Raw genomic sequence first — 21,265 nt, forward strand, 5'->3', positions numbered from 1 at the left:
CTAACACTTACTACCTGTGTGACTTTCCACAAAACTGGAAAAAATTATAATGGCTAACACAAATAAAATGCTTCCTATATACTAGACACTTCACTCTTCCAAGTACTTTACAGAAATTAATTTCTATAATCCTCATAGCAACACTATGAAATAAGTACCATTATTATCCCTATTTTAGATGAAGGAACTTAGGCACAGAGAGTCTAAGTAACTTAGCTAGTAAGAAGCAGAGTCAGGATTTAAACACCAGGCACCCTAGATCTGGTGTACATGCTCTTAACTTTTATGCCATTCAGCCTTCAGTGTAATAAATCTGTAAGAAAAGGACACTAGATAATTATCTATTATCTGCCTATAATAATAATAGTCATCAAATCTAGTTAAATATATTCTACAGAATATAAAAATAAAAACACATACAACTGAGATAAACAGAAAAAGTGTTATGTTTTTCCCAGAGTAGTTTAAAGACCTATACATTAGAATGAAACAGGCCGCTATAATTACCTCTAAATTTCCTGAAATTAATGTTTCAAACACAATGTCCCAGGAGAAAGGAGAAAATGAGAACAATAACAAGGCAAAACAAAAACTCAAAACAAAACAAAAGCAAACATGAATCAACTCAAGATTTGCAACATAGCAGGAGCCAAAATATTCTCTCTTAATTTCCTTCCCACATGGCATGCTAACTAACCAAGTTTGGGAACTACATGTTTGCTAATGCTAATAAAAAATGCTGAAAATGTTATATCAAAATTAGGCTATTTTTTACTCTATATCTATTTGTAATGAACTCTTTAGCAAATAGAAACTCTTTCATAAAATACTTTTTATAAGTCACCAATAAATTCCCAATTCACAAAATTTACATAGTGGAGGAAGAAACACAGAAAAGATAAATAAAATATAATAACAGGATTTCACTTACGTGAAAACAACTCTCTTGTCAAAACAATAACACCAAAAGAAAGGAAAAGGGAAAAGGAAGGAAATCCACAAATAAAGAGATTATGGAAAAAATTCAACCAAGTTTAAACCTCAATACCAAGTCCCACCCTTTCCAAAAAGGTCCCCCTTAACCCATTCTGTCTTTCTTTCTATGAAGGTCTCCATTACTTTTACTCAGTGAGTCCTAACTGTGTCATATGAGCTAATATTATTCTACAGATACTGGATGCTCTTTAGGAGCAGCAAGTGTGCCTTAACTTCTTTCATAACCTTTCAAAATTTTAATCTAGGGGAAATGCTTTGCATAGTGCTGAGCTGATGGTCAATGCTTTTTAAAAAAATGTTTAAGGCTTCAAAATTTTTCCCTATTTTTGGAAATAGTTCTGTTTGACCTGAAGTGTTTGTAAACTAGTATGTTCTTAAAGAAACCAAGTAAGTATTTTACCATAAATTCAGACTGAGGTCTCTGAGATTTTAAAAAACCGACTAAGGCTGGGCGCAGTGGCTAACACCTGTCATCCTAGCACTCTGGGAGGCTGAGGTGGGAGGATTGCTTGAGTCCAGGAGCTCAAAACTGGCCTGAACAAGAGTGAGACACTGTCTCTATTAAAAATAGAAAAACCAGGCCGGGCGCCGTGGCTCACACCTGTAATCCTAGCACTCTGGGAGGCCGAGGCGGGTGGATCGCTCGAGGTCAGGAGTTGGAGACCAGCCTGAGCAAAAGCGAGATCCCGTCTCTACTAAAAATAGAAAGAAATTATATGGACAACTAAAAATATATATAGAAAAATAGCCGGGCATGGTGGCGCATGCTTGTAGTCCCAGCTACTTGGGAGGCTGAGGCAGTAGGATCACTCAAGTCCAGGAGTTTGAGGTTGCTGTGAGCTAGGCTGATGCCACGGCACTCACTCTAGCCCAGGCAACAGAGCAAGACTCTGTCTCAAAAAAAAATAAAATAAAATAAAAATAAAAATAGAAAAACCAGTCGGGCATCGTGGGGTGCGCGTGCAGTCCCAGCTACTTGGGAGGCTGAGGCAGGAGGATGGCTTGAGCCCAGGAGTTTGAGCTTGCAGTGAGCTATGATGACACCACTGTACTCTAGCCAGGGCAACAAAGTAAGACTGTCTCAAAAAAAAACAAAAAAAAAAAAACCAACAACCCAACTTAGGCTTGGAATGCTTTGCAGACCTTTGGGAATACTAAATTTAAGTAGCAAAGTAATTCTAGACTTCATTTAGTTTCCACAAACAAAATTTCTCAAATGTCTCTTTAGGCTCTTTTTAGGATAAGCTTTAAAAATCTGATCATAATACATTTACTATCTACTACATATTTTTGAGACATTTAAGCACTGTAACATAGGAAATTAAAAATTTCAGGCCGGGCGCGGTGGCTCATGCCTATAATCCTAGCACTCTGGGAGGCCGAGGCAGGAGGATTGTTTGAGCTCAGGAGTTTGAGACCAGCCTGAGCAAGAGCGAGACCCCGTCTCTACTAAACAAAAAAAATAGAAAGAAATTAGCTGGACAACTAAAAATATATAGAAAAAATTAGCCGGGCATGGTGGCACATGCCTGTAGTCCCAGCTACTTGGGAGGCTCAGGCAGGAGGATTTGCTTGAGCCCAGGAGTTTGAGGTTGCTGTGAGCTAGGCTGATGCCATGGCACTCTAGCCCGGGCAACAGAGTGAGACTCTGTCCTAAAAAAAAAAAAAATTTTTTTTCAAAAGTTAAAAGTCAGTTTTCTAAACTTTAAAGTTCAGATATTTAATATTTCCTTATGAAAGTTATTGCATAACCCAAGCTGGCAAGCTGAAAATTTAACAAATTTTATACTCTCATCATTCTTCTTCCTCATCCATTAAAAAAAAAAAAAAAACCCCACTATTTTAGTACTGTTTCCCAACATAATACACTAATCTGTGAGGTGTATCACAAGTTATCTGTTTCTAACAACAAAGTACCAAGTGAAGCAAATTATTGCCTTATTGCCTTAAAATAATCAATAATAATGAGGATGGATCAAACAACATGGTAGACTGTCATAACACAAACTACCTTCTCACTGCAAACACAAAGAAATGCTGGATAAAAATAAATAATACAAGTAGTTTAATACCAAGCTCAAAAAAAGAAAAAGGAGGAGAGGAAATCAAGAAAAGAAAGGAAAATAGGAAGGAAGCAGTGGGATGGAGGAAGAGGGGATGCAGGGTGAAAAGAGGATGATGAGAAAGTGGGATAGAGAAAACGAAGCAATGGGGTCGAAGGGGAAATATGGAAGAAGAGGGGATGAGGCAGCAAGGATGGGAAGGGGCATGGGTAAAGAGAAAGAAACATAGAAATGCAGCATAAAATATAATACAAAGTCAAGCACAAATAAGTAGAAAGGGGACAGAAAAAAGTAGAAGGGTAAGAGAAAAAGGGAGGAAGGGAAGAGGAAGAAGTATGGGGGCTATAAAAACTATACAAATATGCTGAATAAAATATAAATAATGTATAATCCGGCTCTAAAAAGAAGATGGTATACATATGAGGAAGGGAGAAGTTGGGAAAGGGGAGGGAGGGAAGAAAGGACCAAGGGACGGGAGAAATAGTAAAGTGAAAGACAGAACTAAAGCTATTATTCAGAATGTAAAAGAGAAATAACAGGATGGAAAATACAAAAAGAATATCAAACTACCTGAATAGTTCCAGGAACAAAGAGAAAATATAAGCAATATACAAGGAAATAATGTCTGAGAATTATCTAAAATTGGCAGAATATATAAATCTTTGGACTGAAAAAGTATATAGGATCCTAAGCAGGATGAACACAAATCCACAAGGGACACATCATAACAGAGTGGAAATATTACAATCAACAAAAGATAAAATCTCAGTTACCTACATAAGAGTATCAAAACTAACAACAGGCTTCTCATCAGCACAACAGATGCAAAAAAAAAAAAAAAAAAACAAAAAAAAAATGCAATTTTATTTTGAAAAATCTGAGGGGAAGTAACAGTCAATCTAAAATTCTATACTCAGCTAATCTATTGTTCAAGAGCAAACATGAAGAAAAGGCATTTTCTAACACTTAAAAGTTTACCACCCAAAAACTCTCACAAAGAACTATAAAAGATATTTCTACAAGAAAAGAAATAAATGCACATGGGAAAATAGGAAGCAAGGAGCAAAGATGAGCAAAGAAGGTGGAAAAAATATGAGTAAATCTAAATAAGCACTGTTAAAAAAAAAACTAATGCAAAGCCTTACTAACAAAGAGGAAGTAAAATAATAGACAATAATATTAAAGATAAAACAGAAGTGTTGCAAACAGTTTTTTAGTATATTATTTTGTTAAGAGGATGGTAAGAGTACTGATGAATTCTAGACTTTACAATTAGCATGCTACTGAAATTTTATGAGTAACAACTAAAAGAATAATAGAATGTATAACTTCTAACCATTACAGAGGAAAAAGAATATAGAAAAGCTTCTCAATTTCACAAAGATGAGTAAAGTGAAGCACAAAGTGTATACAATGATAGAAATATAAAAATACTAGTAATTATAAAAAAATTAATGGACTAACTCTCCAACTAAGATGGCTGTTATACTGGATTTAAAACACATACACAAATCAAGCTATAAAGTATTGACTAAAACACTTACAAATTTAAAACCCAAAATGACTAAAGGGATGAATAAAAATGTATCATTTAGGCCCTAATGAAAAATACCAGTGTTGGTTAATCAATAAGAAACAAAGTAAGCAATAAGGCAAGAATTACTACAATTAAAGGAGGTTAATATATTTTGACAAAAGGCTCTCTTTACCAAAAAGCTTTAATTCCAAATCTGCATGCACAATTTCAAAACATAAAAAGCAAAAACCAAAAGAATTCTAAAAAGAAAAAATTACACTAAGTAGCATGGTAGATTTTAACATATCTGTCTCATATCTAACAGAGGTAAGATTTTAATAATCTGAGATTTATTAGAGGTAAGACTAGCAAGTATACAGAAGATTTGAACACAAATAGTACTTTACACATAAAACTCTAAATCCAACAGAGGATATTCTTTTCATGGAAAAGTGAGATATTTATAAAATATGAACAGAGACACAAACTAGACAAAGTTTCAAGAATAACATAGCGCATACCATACTCTGTCCAAAATGAAATAAAATTAAGAAATAATAATTAAAGCTAACACCCAGAATGCCAGAAAGGAACAGAGGTAACAGTCCTCGGCATTCACACAGGCCAAAAAGAGTGCCTATTCCCACTAGGCAAACTAGAAAAACTCACAATTCATGTAGCATTGGGTAAAGTACTAAGGAAGGTATCACCTAGTAGTAGAAGTTATTAGCCCTAGACTGAACACTACTCAGAGCAACCTAACATCATAAAAGCAAGATGCAAAAGGAACATCAAACTGTTTCTAACTAACTACATCCCAGAACAAAGTCAAGAAAATTTATAGATATACAAAATATCTAGCACCCAACAAGGTAAAATTCACAATGTCTGCTACATAATTAAAGATTACTAGACATGCAAAGAAGCAGGGAAACATAACCTATAACGAAGAGCATAATCAATGAATCAAATTCAAATAAGAACTGACACAGAAGTTAGAATGAGTATCAAAAGGCACTAAAATAGTTATTATAACTGTCCCCTATATGTCCAAAAAGTTAAGGAAGATAGAAGCTATAAAAAAAAAATGGAAAACCAAAGTAAAACTTCTGTAGATTAAAAGCTACAGTGTCTGAGGCAAAAAGTATGCTGACAGAATTAAAAGCAGACTGATGATGTGGAAGATATAAATGAACTTAAAGACATACCAATAGAAACTATCCCCCTTATGAAACATAAAAAAAAACAAAAACAAACAAACAAAAAAACCACAGAGGGAAAAAAGAATTCTCCATATTGAAAAGCACATAAATGAACTGTGAGACAATTTCAAGTGTCCTAATATAAGAATAAACTGAAACCCTCAGGGGGTGCAGGGGCAAAACACTGGGAGAAATAATGGCCAGAATTTTTCAAACTTGAGGAAAATTACAAACCCACAGAAGCACAAAGCTCAACAAACTCCAAGAACAAGAAACATAAAGAAAAATTCACCAAGGAACATTATAATCAAATTGCTCAAAACCAATGAGAAAGAGAAAATCTTAAAAGCAGCCAGAGGAGGGGGAAAAAAATCCATGTTACAGAGTACCTAAGATAAAGATGGTATCATATTTCTCATCAGAAACAATGCAAATCAAAAGAAAGGGTAACAATATTTTTAAAGTACTAAAAGAAAAAAATTTTCAAGCTAGAATCCTATATCCAGTAAAAATATTTTTCAAAAACAAAGGCAAAATAAAGGACATTTTCAAACACACAAAAGCTGAAAGAATTCATCAGCTGGTAGTATGATCTGGTAGATCCACATACTACCAGAAATAATAAAGTCCTTTAGGCAGAAGGAAATGATATCAGACAGAAATATAAATCTAAACAAAAGAAGAGCACTGAAAAAGAACAAACAGAGTAGATGTGTAAGTTTTCTCCTTATTATTTGAAACTTTTGCAAAGATAATTGACTGTTAAAACAAAAATAATAATTTATTTTGGGGTTTACAACATATGTAGAAGTAAAAAGCATGAAAGTAAAAGTGTACATGTCAGAAGGGGAGAACCTTATAATACAGTATTATAAGGTTCTTATATTATTAATATATGAGAAATGGTATAACCACAGATGAAGGTAGACTGTGATATGTTAAAGATGTAAACTATAGATACTAAAGCAACTATTAAAATAACACAACAAAAAAGTTATTGGTAATAAACTGAAAAAGTAATAGAGAATCACAAAAAATACTTGATTAATCCAAATGAAGGCAGAAAAACAACAGGATAAACAGAAAACATGATAGACTCTTTTATCAATAATCATATTAAACATAAATGGTCCCCAATAAAATGGCAGATTGTCAGAACAGATAAAAGTAAACCCTGAATAGTATTGCCCACAATACAAATTATATACTTAAAATATATGCATCTTACGATATACTAGCTATGCATCAATAAAGCTATAAAAAATCTAACTACTTACTATAGATTCAAGACTATTAACTTTCATTTTCATTTCATTATGTTTTCTGAAATGAGGGATGAGAAATGGAACCACATTATTCCAAAAGTGGAGTTACTGGTATCATTCATTCTAGGAACTTCATTGATTCACAGAATACATTTTTAATATCTAAACTTATGCCCACAGAAGTTTGTTGCACATATGAATGTCTTCTTCATAAGAAAAGAACTTGAGAACCTCTGATTTAAAACATTCATGTTACATTTTATGAAGAAACTTAATGCAAAGCAAACAAAACCAAATAATGACCACTTTTTTCTTAATGCTTTTGCAAATGTAAAGTCTAGGCTGGGTGTGGTGGCTCACACCTATAATCCTAGCACTTTGGGAGGACAAGGTGGGAGGACTGCTTGAGGCCAGAAGTTCGAGACCAGCCTAAGCAAAAGCAAGACCCCTATCTCTACAAAAAATACAAAAAAAATTAGCTAGGCATGGTGCCATATGCCTGTAGTGCCAGGTACTCGGGAGGCTGAGGCAGGTAGATCCCTGGAGCTCAAGAGTTTGGGGCTGCAGTGAGCTACGATGGCACCACTGTACTCTAGCCTGGGCTACAAAGCGAGACCTTCTCTCTCATTCATTCATACATACATACATACATACAAAAATAGTCTAGTGCCCCACCACTAACGATAAAAAAAAATAATTTCAAGCAGAAAAATTAACTCAGAAAATCATTACATTTTATTTTTATATAATAAGCCACTACTAACGTAAATTGCTAACTCACTCTTGCACTTAATAAGGAAGCAAGCAGACATGTCAATGTCCCAATTGATATTTGTCCTGAATGTTTTAATTCATTACAATAAAAGTAGGGACCCTTGTGTACAAATACTTAAGACATATGTTTTTATTTTTCAAATATATATTATTCATTAGTCCTTCACTATGAAGAACAAGATAAAGACACAAATAACAGAAGTCCTGGTGGAAACTACACTAAAAACCTACTGAAGTTTCAGAGCAAACAGAAAGTTTAAGATATGTGGCTTATCTTTCCATCAAACCGATGTTTCAAAATAATTACAGAAAAGCTCCTGAGATATGATTACAGTTAAAATTGATAGCAAAACAATATTTCCTAGTACTAAAGAGCCAAAAGAAAAAGCACTAAAGGAGGCATTAAGAGGTTATCATGATCTCAAAGCAACTGCACCTCACTAAAATTTATAAACACAAGATAAAATATAATACAAGTATTCGTCTGTCTTTAGGGATTTTACAGCAAGGATAGAAATGAGTGAAATAATGAAAAAGAAAACCTAATTATATGCAATGATACAATGTTTAATACCAAAGTCAATTCTGTTTTATCAAATTCTACACTACAAACCATAAAAGGATAAGTCAAAGGCAAATAGTTAATAATCACACTTAGTTAATATTTTACATTTGTGTAGACAGCACTCTTACAGTTACACATACATGATTGTACTTATTCCTCACAAAAATGTTTTTGAAATGGATGTATTATCTCCATTTTATATGGAAACTAAGCCTAGGAGCAGTTAGGTGACTTGCCCAGGTCACACAAAACTATTAAACGGCTCCACATCAGCTCTTCTGGGCCCTCAATCAATGCCACCAGAATAGCCACACTTTAAGCAGTAGGCCAAGAGCATAAAATAACCTTGTGGTCAATTTTTAGCAAGGTCATTCTGAGAGAACTGGTACTTTTAAGAATTATTTGAAAGCTATACAATACTGCTGAGGCTAGGGTGGATAATGCGAAGTTTTGTGACAGGTAGACAGCTAAATATATGAAGAATTCAGAAGATTTAGTCCAGTAGTATGCATACTATCCTACCTATAGTATCTCTCCTTACATTGGCAGATTACATATTGTTCATTTTATCACAATGCCTAAAATCGTACTATTTATATTCATTTGTGATAGCAAACCATTCCAACACATAGTATAAGGAGTTAAGCACCATTCATATTTCAGTATAAATTGGTACAGACTGCTTTCCTTGTAATATATAGCAAAGGAGAGGAATTCTGATAATGGTGTGAAGATGGAAAGGAAAGAAGGTAACGTCATATACTAAGGATCAACGGTTTCCTAAGGGCTACACTAGACATTTTTCTTTCAGTCTCATCAATTCTCATAGAAACCTTGATAAGTCCTATTATCTTCATTTTACCTCTCAGTTAAAAAAAAAAGTTTCAAAGAAACAATGACAACAGTTCAAACAGCAATTAACACAACCAAGCTGGTCTAAGTATAAGGCAAATAAATATTCTATGTCTTTACACTATGCTACTTCCCAAGACAGGCATATATGGCTTTGATATTGGAGTTTAGAACTGAACAAGGACATTAAAGGTTGAAGGCAAAGAATACAAAAAAAAAAAAAAAATACTGGGAAATTGTGCTCAGAAGAGGGTGTTAGTGCTCCCTTCTCTTTTTACCCCTACCTTTTTCCATCTCCCTTATGAGCTTCTCTTCCTCTGTGTCAAACCTTTAAATACTGCTATCAGAAATACATCCTCCTCCTCCTTTATCCAATACTACAACTTTGAGTCTATCTACATACTAATACCTCTCAAATCTATAGCCACCATTTCATGCCCTTCCCTGAGATTCTGGCTTACACTATCCAATTACATTTTCCACAGGTATCTTAAACTCAACTTACCCTCAAAATGAATCCACCATCTCCTCCCTGCTCCCTTGCCAAACACTTATCCTCTCTAGTTTCTACATTTCCTGATGAGACTGGTGGTACCACCTATTTCTTAAGCCAAGGATTTATTTCAGACTCATCCCCCTCACCTTTCATTTTCCTCCACCCTACCCCATCCCACACACTTCAACAAATCACTAATAAGTTTTGCCCAAGTTTACCTTTCTCATTAGCTCTCCAATGTATTTCTTTCTCTCCATTTCCACTGATACTTGGTTTGGTACCTCATGGTCTCTTGCCTGATTTATATTCTAGTCTACCTAATCCCTCTCACACCATTCTAGCCCCCTTTTTAGCCATCCTCCACATAGTTACCAGAATGATTTAACCAAACTAAGTGCAATTACCTGCATCACTGTCCTGCTTAAAATACTTCAAGGTTTCCCATGTAAGATAAAGACTGAGCTCCTTCATGTGACACAGAAGCCACATATTTCTTCTCTAATTTCCTAGTACCTTGTTCACTCCCCACTACATAGTAAGGCACTAAATAATGTTTACATCCATAAAATGGAATATGCAGCCACCAAAGATATTCACAAAAGAACACTTTAATGAAACTGAAAAATGTTAAGTGTTCATAGTTTAAAAAGTAGATTAGAAGTAGACAATGTCAGTGACTTGATTTAGTAGAGACTTCCAAAACTCTCCTCCTCCATGAAAGTATATGAACAAAGGCAAAAGCAGTCAAAATCAACTTTTCCAGAAATCTGGAAATTAACCAAAGGCTTGTAACAATCAGGGACATTTATTCAAGAAAAATGGGTGAATGTCAACAAGAACAGTGGCTCTGTGCCCTTTCACTTATTCTATATCCATCTTCCTCTCCCCAGCTCTATGACAGCCTTGAAAACCAACAGACAAGGATGACAGTGAAAATTAGCAGCCTAGCAGCTACTCGTGAAGTAATAGGACTTGAGTTCTTTCAAGGCCTCATTCTCAGAGAACTGTCATTATCTGACTTGCCTAGTGATTACTAGGAAAACCTCCCCTTGCAAAGTTTATCTTTACTTGATTTAACTCAGAACTTGCCCATTATAACAAACTTTTTTCCTGAAGGCATTTTCCTAAAATAACAGGTAGCATATGTCAAGTTTTCAACAAAAAATTTTAAGACATGCAAAGAAACAAGAAAGTAAGTCCCATATGTAGGATGAAGAGCAGTCAAAAGAAAATTGTCCCTGAGGAAGCACAGACACTGGACTTGCTAGATAAATACTATAAATCATCTATTTTGTTTTTTATTTCCGCATATTACAGGGGTACATGTTTCGGTTACATGGATTGCTTTTGTACTGCTTGAGACAAAGTTATAAGTGTGCCTATCACCCAGATAGTGTACACTGTACCCATAAGGTTCCATTTTTACCCATCCCCTCCTCCCTCCTCCCACCTGCTTGATTTCCGTTAAGTTTAATTTCCATCTGTGCACATGAGTGCTGTTCTGTTAGTTCCAATTTAATAGTCAGTACACGTGGTGTTTGTTTTTCCATTCTTGGAATACTTCACTAAGGAGAATGGTCTCCACTCTCATCCAGATTGTTACAAAAGGTATTAATTCATTCAGGTCTTCTGAAATAACTCAGACAAAAATAAAGAAAAAAGAATGAACAAAGCTTTCAAGACATTTAGGACTACATAAAGTGACTGATTTTATGAATTATAGGTATTCCCAGAGGTGAAGAAATATTATTTATTTAACTAAATAATAGAGGAAAACTTGCCCAGTCTAGCAAAAGATATCCAGATACAGGAGGCCCACTGAACCACAGGAATATACAATGCAAGAAGGAATTCACCACAGCGCATTATAATCAGACTGTCTAAAGTTAAAGTGAAAGAATGAATTCTAAAATCAGAAGGAGAAAAGCATCTATTCACTTTTGAACCATCTATTCACCAGACTAACAGTGGACTTCTCAGCAGAAACCTTATAGGTCAGAAAAGACTGACATATTCAAATTGTTAAAAGAAAAAAACTGCCAGATAAAAATTCCATGTCCAGCAAGATTAATCTTCACAAATGAAGGAGAAATAAAACCTTTCCCAGAAAAGCAAATGCTGAGGGAAGTTGTCACCACTAGATTGGTCCTACCAGAAATGCTCAAAGGAGCCCTAAACTTAGAAGCAAAAGGATAACACCATCATAAAAACACACAAAAGTATAAAATTCCCTGATAAAACAATCACATAAAGGAAGAGAAAGAAATAAAATGGCACCATTACAAAATTACAGCAAACCACAATGACAGAAAAAAAAAAAATAAGAAAGAAAGAAACAAAGAACTTATAAAACAAATAGAAAACAACACTATGGTAAGAACTAAACCTCTCATATCAATATGAACCTTGAACATAAAATGGATTAAATGCTCCACTTAAAAGATATAAATTGGCTGAATGGATTAAGAAAACATGATCTAACTATATGCTGCTTACAAAAAACTCACTTTATATGTAAAGACAGCATTACCAGATCATCTAAACAGAAAATCAACAAAGAAACACTGGACTTAAACTGGACATTAGACCATATGAACCTAACATTGACAGGACATTCTATTCAACAACTGCAGAATATACTTTCATCAGCACATAGAACATTCTCCAAGATAGACTCAAAGTAAAGGGGTGGAAAAAAGATAATCTGCATGAATGGAAACCAAAAGCAAGCAGGAGTAGCTATTCTTACATCCAATAAAACAAATAAGTCAAGAATGGTAAAAAAGGTTGGGCGCGATAGCTCACACCTGAAATCCTAGCACTTTAGAAGGCTGAGGCAGGAAGATCACTTGAGCCAAAGAGTTCAAGGTTGCAGTGAGCTATGTGATTGCATCACTGCATTCTAATCCAGGCAATAGAGTGAGATCCTATCTCCCCCCCTCAAAAAAAGTAAAAAAAGACAGAGAAAGTCATTATATAATGATAAAAGAATTCAGCAGGAGAATGTAAAACAATTCTAAATATACATGCACCCAACACCGTAACACCCAGATTCATAAAACAAACAATACTAGCTCTAAAGAGAGGGGCATACAATAATATGGAGAACTTCAACACCCCACTCCCAGCATTATCATCTAAACAGAAAATCAATAAAGAAACATTGGACTTAAATTGGACATTAGACCACATGGACCTAACATTCACAGGACATTCTACCAAGAACTGCAGAATATACTTTCATCAGAACATGGAACATCCTCTAAGACAGACCATATGTTGGGCCACAAAACAAGTCTTTTAAAATTTTTTTAAAATCAAAATCATATTAAGAATCTTCTCAGACCACAGTGGAATAAAACTAGAAATCAAAACCAAGAAGAACTTTAGAAACTACACAAATACACGGAAATTAAACAGCATGATCCTGAGAGATGACTGAATCAATGATGATGAAAATTTTAAAATAAAACAAGGGCACTAATATCCAGAATATACTAACAACTCAAACAACTAAAAAACAAATCCCACTAAAAAGTGGGCAAAGGACATGAATAGACATTTTTCAAAAGAAGACATACAAACACATGAATGGCCAACAGGTACATGAAAAAATGCTTGACATCACTAATCAGAGAAATGTAACTCCAAACCACAATGACATATGATAAGAATGGCTATTAGGAGTACAAAAAACAACAGACATTGGCAAGAATATGGAGAAAAGGGAACCCTTACACACTGTTGGTGGGAATGTAAATTAGAACAATCTCTATGGAAAACAGTATGGAGATTTCTCAAAGAATTAAAAACAGAACTACCCTTTGATCCAGCAGTCCCACTACTGGCTATCTACCCCTCCCAAAAAAGAAATCTATATATTAAAAAGATACCTGCACTCATATATTTATCAAAACACTATTCACAATATTCACAATAGCAAAGATATACAATCAACCTAAGTGTCCATCAACAGATGACTGGATAAAGAAATGTTGTATATATACAAAATGGAATACTATTCACCTATTAAAAAACAGAATGAAATCCTGTTAGTTGCACCAATGTGGATGGAACTGGATGTTATTACCTCAAGTGAAACAAGCCAGAAACAGAAAGACCAATAATATATGTTCTTTCTCACAAGTGGGTGGTAAAAAATGTGTACACATGGACATAGAGAGTAGAATAATGGACAATGGAGACTCAGAAGGGTGAAGGGGTGGGAGAAGGGTGGATGATGAGAAATCACTTAATGGGTACAATATACGTTATCTGGATGATGGATACCCTAAAAGCCCTGACTTGACCATAATAATCTGTGCACACAACAAAATTGCACTTGTACCCCTAAGTTTATACAAAAAACAAAACAAAACATCTTTGGAAGAAAAAAAAAAAAACCCAGCTGATTCCTCATTAGAAAACATGAAGGCCATAGGCAGTAAGATAACACAGTCAAAGAGCTGGGGAGGAAAAAAAAAGGTTGGCAACCAGGAATTCTATACCCAGCAAAACTATCCTTTAAAAATTAAGACATCCCCAGGTATACAAAAACTGAAGGAATTTGTTGCTTGCAGGCCTGCCCAAAAAAAAAAAAAACCTAAAGGGGGTCCATTATATCAGTAAAGGAAGTACACCGGCAAACATAAAAGACAGTGTAAATGTATTTTCTGTTTATAAGTCTTTTTTTCCTCCATGTTGACTTAAAAGGCAACTGCAGAAAACATTAATTATAAATCTATGTTGGCAAAAATACAATGTATAAAGATGCAGTTTGTATGACAGTAACACAAAAGAGAGTAAGGAAATGGAGCTATACAAAAGCAAGGTTTATATATATGATAAAATTAAACTGGTACTAATCCAAATTAGATTGTTACAAAGTATGATATTAAATATAATCCCTATGGACACCCCTAAAAAAGTAACTCAAAAAGTTTAAAATTTTTAAAGATAGGGAATTAAAATGGCCCACTAAAAAATATCTAACACAAAAGAAGACAATAATGAACAAACAGAAGGTAAAAAAAACCATATAAAACATATAGAAAACAAATAGCAAAATGGCAGATGTAAATCCTACCTTAGAAGTAATCGTTATTAAATGTATATGAACTAAACACTTCAATCAATAGTCAGAGATTGGCAGTATAAAAAAAACACCATAACCCAACTATCTGCTGCCAACAAGAGCCACACTTTATATTCAAAGATACTAAATAGGCTGAAAGCAAAAGGATGGAAAAGGTTATATCATATAATAACCAACCAAACAAAAAGTAGGAATGGCTATACTAGTATCTGACAAAATTGACTTTAAGACAAAAATTGTTACAAGAGAAACAAAAGGACATTTTATCATATTATAGTTAAAGGGTTAAGACATAAGAACTGTGAACATATATGCACCTAACAACAGAGTCCCTCCACCTCCCCCCCAAAATGAAGTATAAATAAAAACTAACAGAATTGCAGAGAGATATAGACAATTCAACAGTGATAGTTGAAGACTTTAATACCCCACTTTCAATAATGAATAGAACAACCAGCCAGAAGTGGAAATAGAAGATTTAACACTGTAATGCAACCAGATCTAACAGACATCTACTGAATACCTGCCCAATGACAAAGCAATACACATTCTTTTCAAGTGCCTTAGGAACAACACTGCACAGAACAGACCATATTCTAGGCCATAAAACAAGCTTCAAAAAAGTTAGAGATTGAAGACAAAATGTTACCTCACCACAATGAAGGAAATTGGGAAAATTCACAAATATGTGGAAATTAAGTAACACACAACTAAATAACCAACTGGTCAAAGAAGAAATCACAAGAGAAAATGGAAAATACTTTGAGATGAATATAAATAAAAACACAACACACCAAAATGTATGGCATTCAACTAATATAGCGCTTACAAAAAATTATTATTTTTTTTTTCCTTTGGTAGGGAGACAGGTCTCACTCTGTCACCCAGGCTGGAGTGCAGTGGCATGATCATAGCTCACTATAACCTCAAACTTCTGAGCTCAAGCAACCCTCCCACCTCAGCTTCCTAAGCAGCTAGGACTATATAGGTGGATGCCACAATGCCAGGCTCATTTTTTTTTTTTTTTTTTTTTGGTAGAGTTGAAGTCTCATTATGTTGCCCAGGCTGGTCTTGAACTCCTGGCCTAAAGAGATCCACCTGCCTTCACTTACCAAAGCACTGAGATTACAAGCATGAGCCACTGGGCCCAGTCTAAGTCTAGAAATTAAAAACTGCTAATTCATCAAGTTACTGAAGTTTACTTCAAGCAAGTACATTACTTTTACCCTTACATGGTCAAAGACTGACTAGCTATTTGTATATCACTATTATATAATATAAAATATCATTTTTAATTAACCAGACAACAGGAGAGTAATCAAAACAGTACTACTGTATCCAGCTCTTTACATCCGAAGTAGATAATTTCTCATTCATAAAATCATTTCCCTAACACTCAAGTACATTTTTTTGGACACGAAAATAATGAAACATATGCTGAGAGTTTAAAATCTAAAATGACGAAGAGCAGACATTTTGTAATCATTAAGTCTTTGTACAATGCAAATATTTTAAATTATGAACAACAGAATTTTTATGTACTGGAAAATGCATTAAACTAAGAGAAATACTATTACTCTGGGAAAAGAAAATATAATTTGAAACAACAGAGGATAAAAGCAGTGTTACTTAAAATGGGGGAAATTAATTCTAAATGCACTATGTAAACCATGTTCTCAAACTAACTGTGAAGGACCAGTTTTTTGCTTTTTAATTCCAATTCATCAGAGAATAATTCTTTACAATTAATGTATTTCTGGACAATAAAGTGAAAAGCACCTGGACTGGACTATACTTCATCCCATAAGACAGATCTGCTAATTACATGCTTGGATGTCAAAGCATTGTCAAATTGAGATGAGCTTCTCAACACACTCAATTTCTGTACTTAAATCGTGGCAGATCTGTAATAAAGTCAGTAAACGAGCACTAATCTGTGGACTACACTTTGAGTAACAGTATTGTTGACTATAGAAAGGAATAATGCAGAGCAGTGTGTAGGCTGAGCAGTGGTGTTCCTCAATAGTGGTGCCGGAGGACAGAAATATGTTCCTGCTATCGATTCACCAATAAAACCAGGATTTCAAAAAGTAGAATGATAAAGAAGTAGTATCATTTCTACTTCCTAAATCCTCATTAAAATTTGGTTATCAAATCCTCTAAAGCTGTGGTCGCCAACCCCCAGACCATGGCCTGCTACCGGTCAGTGGCCTGCTAGGAAAACAGGGCCACGCATCACTTCCTGAGCTCCCCTTGCGCCCCCACCTGCCTCCTCCTGGCTCCCCCGCACCCCATACCACCCACCACCACCACCACCCCCCCCCATTCATGGTAAAATTGTCTTCCATGAAACGAGTCCCTGGTGCCAAAAAGGTTGAGGACTGCTGCTCAGATAGTATTACTATCTCTCCATGGTAGCACCCACAAAACTCATTCCATTCTATTCACCTTGCTATTAAATCACAATTTCAAGGTTGAGGTGGATATCTTTACTTTTTAAAAGCTGGGAAGACCACTGCCTTCTACTTTGCTGTATTCATGTCTGTGATCTTACCATTACCTTCACCCGAACTGCTCTTCCTTCACTTCTATTTATTGAAATTCTAATGATCTTTCAAGGCACAGTTCAAATGCCCCCAGCTCTATGAATCTTTCTCTAAGCCACTCATCTAGATATGATTCTTCTCTTTTATACTTATTTTTCACATTTGACATATGGTTCTCTTTTACTAGACCATCAACTCCTTTACTCCTTTGCAGTTACCTAAAACCTAGCAAAATACTACAATTAGCTTCAAATGGTGGCTCGGAGCCATCATTTTCAGATTTCCAAAGAAACAGATGTAAGCACAGATGGGTGATTATCTTTCTTAAACACATTATAAAAAATGGTATGTCTAAGAGAAGTGGCTTATACTAACAACCTACTTGCCTCAAGAAGGCCCTAAAAACAATTGATGGAAAAAGGAAGATGACTGAGAATCCTGAAGCTGCACTGAACTTAAAAGAATTCAAACAATGACAACAAATTTTTGGTAACACAAACACAGCTCTTACCCTAGCTATTCTATTTTAGGTTTGGGTGGAGAGGTATAGAGTAATAGTTGCTAAGTGACTTCCTTGGATTTATTTGAAATAAAATACCAACAATGAATTTTATTTCCTTTCATTCACTTAATTCTTCCTTGTTTTCTAACATATCTTTTTAATAATTTCTAATTTACCCATTTTTAACAGACTAGAGACTGAGACTGAAGTATAGAATCTGACACTAACGTATAGTATCACCATCAAGATTATTCAGAGGTTTCTACTTAGTTTATTTTTTAAGAACAAATTCTATTACCTGACTTTGATTACGTCACAACATCTGATTCAATTTTATCACCTTTAAGGTTCTAATTAAAATCCAATTAATGGCTTAAATTCTTCCATAAACTCTGAGGTTCAAATTCATTTTTTCATGTAGTCTTCCAGCAATATTTGAGATGTTATTATGTTATTTTTACAAGAAGGTAAACTGAAGATCAGAGTGTTAATAATATAGCTCAGATCAGAACCAGGATCTTCGGACTCTCTCCATGTAGCCCAGTCCACTTCCTAGATATTTAATATTCAAGTTTCCTTGGGGAGGAATTACTATCTACTATGTAAGGTAACACATGTAAAACGCTCAGTAGAGTACCACTTATACGTGGTTAAAAAAAAAAAAAAGTACTACTATACCAATATATTACAGCTGCTTCTATGAAAATGTTCACTCCTAAAAACTTCTCAAAGATCGCTTATAAATGCAACCATATCTGCAAAGTACTTTGTATTCATGTGAAAAAGTCAGCCTACTTACTGAGTTATTATTAGAATGCTAACAATTCCTAAGAATCATAACATTCAAATGTAGAAATATACCTAACTTCTGAAGCCAATCCCCAAATAATATTTTGATCGGTTCAAATTTTTCACTATTTTAAACAATAGCTCAGTGATCCTGCACACTTATCCATTTATTTTCTCAGAATACTAAGAAATGTAAATTTCAAAGGATATACATATGTACATTTTAAATTTTGATACTTAACTGCCCTCCTATTTGCATTCCATCAGCAATGTATGAGTGTTTTCACATATCTTGAACATAATTTAAAATCTTTTCCAAATTTTATAAATTTGTAACAGTCCATAAATTAAGGAAATTAACTCTTTTAAACATGTTGTAAATATCTTTTAGTTTGCTGTTTGTCTTTTAACTCCGCTGATGGATTTTACTGTTAAAAATACAAAACATTTCACATAAATTTATCATTTCCTTGATGATTTCTAGCTATTGTACAAGTTTTAAGGGTGGTCTTTACTACTCTAGTATTTTTTAAAACTTGCCTATTTTTTATTCCAGTACTTTTTGAGTTTAACATCTTATACTTAAGAATGTCAACTACTGAGAATTTATTCTAAAAGATAAAGTACTAACCTACATGTTTTTATCAAGATAAGCATTCATTCTTCTTGATCTTTATCTAAATAAGCACTTCGCGCATTGGTCAAACGAGCTCCTATAGCAAACAGAAAATCATCCCTTTACAATTAACATCCCTTTTCAATGTAACAATCTTGATTATATTAATATGAAAAGTGCAAAACCTTTCTTGAAGAAAAATATTATATTTTTATTTACAAACATTAAAGAAAGGCTACATAAACAAATGGAGACTTCCTTGGCATAAGACAATTTAGGTTATTAAGTATGAAATGTCCAATTTCCTTAAGTATTAAATTTGACAGTTGATAACTGATATTTCACTTTGACACTTGTTTTATTTTTATTGTGAAGGTACACCCTCAGTCTTTCAGAGGCATGTTTTGGCTTGTGATTATCTTTCAAGTTTTTTTCAGAGCAATTTTTGTGAAACCATGGATAATTCAAAAATTCATGTTACTTCTGAACATGAGTTCTGTCGTGAAACCAGTGCATCACAGACAGCTCGAAATATCAACAAAGTGTTTGGGAAGTATGTGGCTAATGAACGCACAGTTTGTGGATGGAGAAGTTCCAGTCTGGTGATTTTAATCTTGAAAATAAGCCACATGGGTGACCGGAGACCACGGTGGAAAATGACGTGCTAAAAGCTGTAGTGGAAGCAAATCCACCTCAACCTACACATGAATTCACAGCAAGGTTTGAGTTTACTATTCCAACAATACTGGACATTTGAAACGAATCAGCAAGATAAAGAAGCTGTATAGATGGGTTCCACATGAATTAAGTGAGTGTCAGAAGAGAAATTGTCTCGAAGCTTGCCTTTCTTTGCATTTATGACATAAAGGTGAACCTGTTTAAATTATTTCACAGAGTTTGGCTTCTTTTCTGTTGACACATGTAACAAAAAACACTTGTGCCCCCTAAATCTATTGAAATTTTTTAAAAGGGGAAAAAATTTAAGTTAATCAATAAAAAATTAAAATAAAAGCCACTAGTTACCCCCGGAGAGGAAGGGGATTACAAGAGTGGGTAATTGCTTAAATGGAATAGCAGTGAGGTTATTAAAGTTAAGTATACAGGCAGATGTGGCAGGGAGGGGATCAGTGTATACATACATAATGAGTACGATATGTACCGTCTAGGGGATGGACATGCTTGAAGCTTTGACTGGGGGGGGGGGGTTAATATACGTAACCTAAACTTTTGTACCATGATAATATGCTGAAATTTAAAAAAAAAAAAAAAAATTGGTCGGGCGCGGTGGCTCACGCCTGTAATCCTAGCACTCTGGGAGGCCGAAGTGGGAGGATCGTTTGAGCTCAGGAGTTCGAGACCAGCCTGAGCAAGAGCGAGACCCCATCTCTACTAAAAATAGAAAGAAATTATATGGACAGCTAAAAATATATATAGAAAAAATTAGCCGGGCATGGTGGTGCATGCCTGTAGTCCCAGCTACTCGGGAGGCTGAGGCAGGAGGATCGCTTAAGCCCAGGAGTTTGAGGTTGCTGTGAGCTAAACTGACGCCACGGCACTCACTCTAGCCCGGGCAACAGAGCGAAACTCTGTCTCAAAAAAAAAAAAACATTAAAAAAAAAAAATAAAAGTAAAAATTAAGTATATCAAATACAGTAAACATAGGAAGTTAAAAGAGCCATTTCATTATCCACTAAAGTCCTGTAAGATGATAGCAAAGGATGAAGCAGTCTTATGATGATAAGCCAGGTATTAAAGTCTTTGACATTTTAGGACAAGAATCCATAAATTTAAAAAAAAAAAATTTTTTTTAAATAAATAAATAAATAAATACAGTCTTTGATAAACTTAATAAAGTAACCAGGAGGTTGAGAAATAAGATCAGTGACAAAGTCTGAAGGACAGTGTGATCAAACAATATGTATCCCAAAGCAAGATGGATTTTCAGATGCATGGAGCACAACAGTAGCAACATAAGCATGACAGTAGTA

At 34.6% G+C, this 21,265-nt stretch overlaps 1 protein-coding gene across 12 annotated transcripts in view; it reads right to left on the minus strand.

Moving 5' to 3' along the window:
• The window catches only part of RALGAPA1 (Ral GTPase activating protein catalytic subunit alpha 1), a 233,165-nt gene that overhangs the window by 201,860 nt on the left and 10,040 nt on the right, over positions 1–21,265 (minus strand). The window lies entirely within an intron of this gene.

The sequence above is a fragment of the Eulemur rufifrons genome, chromosome 2 (assembly GCF_041146395.1).
Source record: "Eulemur rufifrons isolate Redbay chromosome 2, OSU_ERuf_1, whole genome shotgun sequence".
In the NCBI taxonomy this organism is placed as follows: domain Eukaryota; kingdom Metazoa; phylum Chordata; class Mammalia; order Primates; family Lemuridae; genus Eulemur; species Eulemur rufifrons.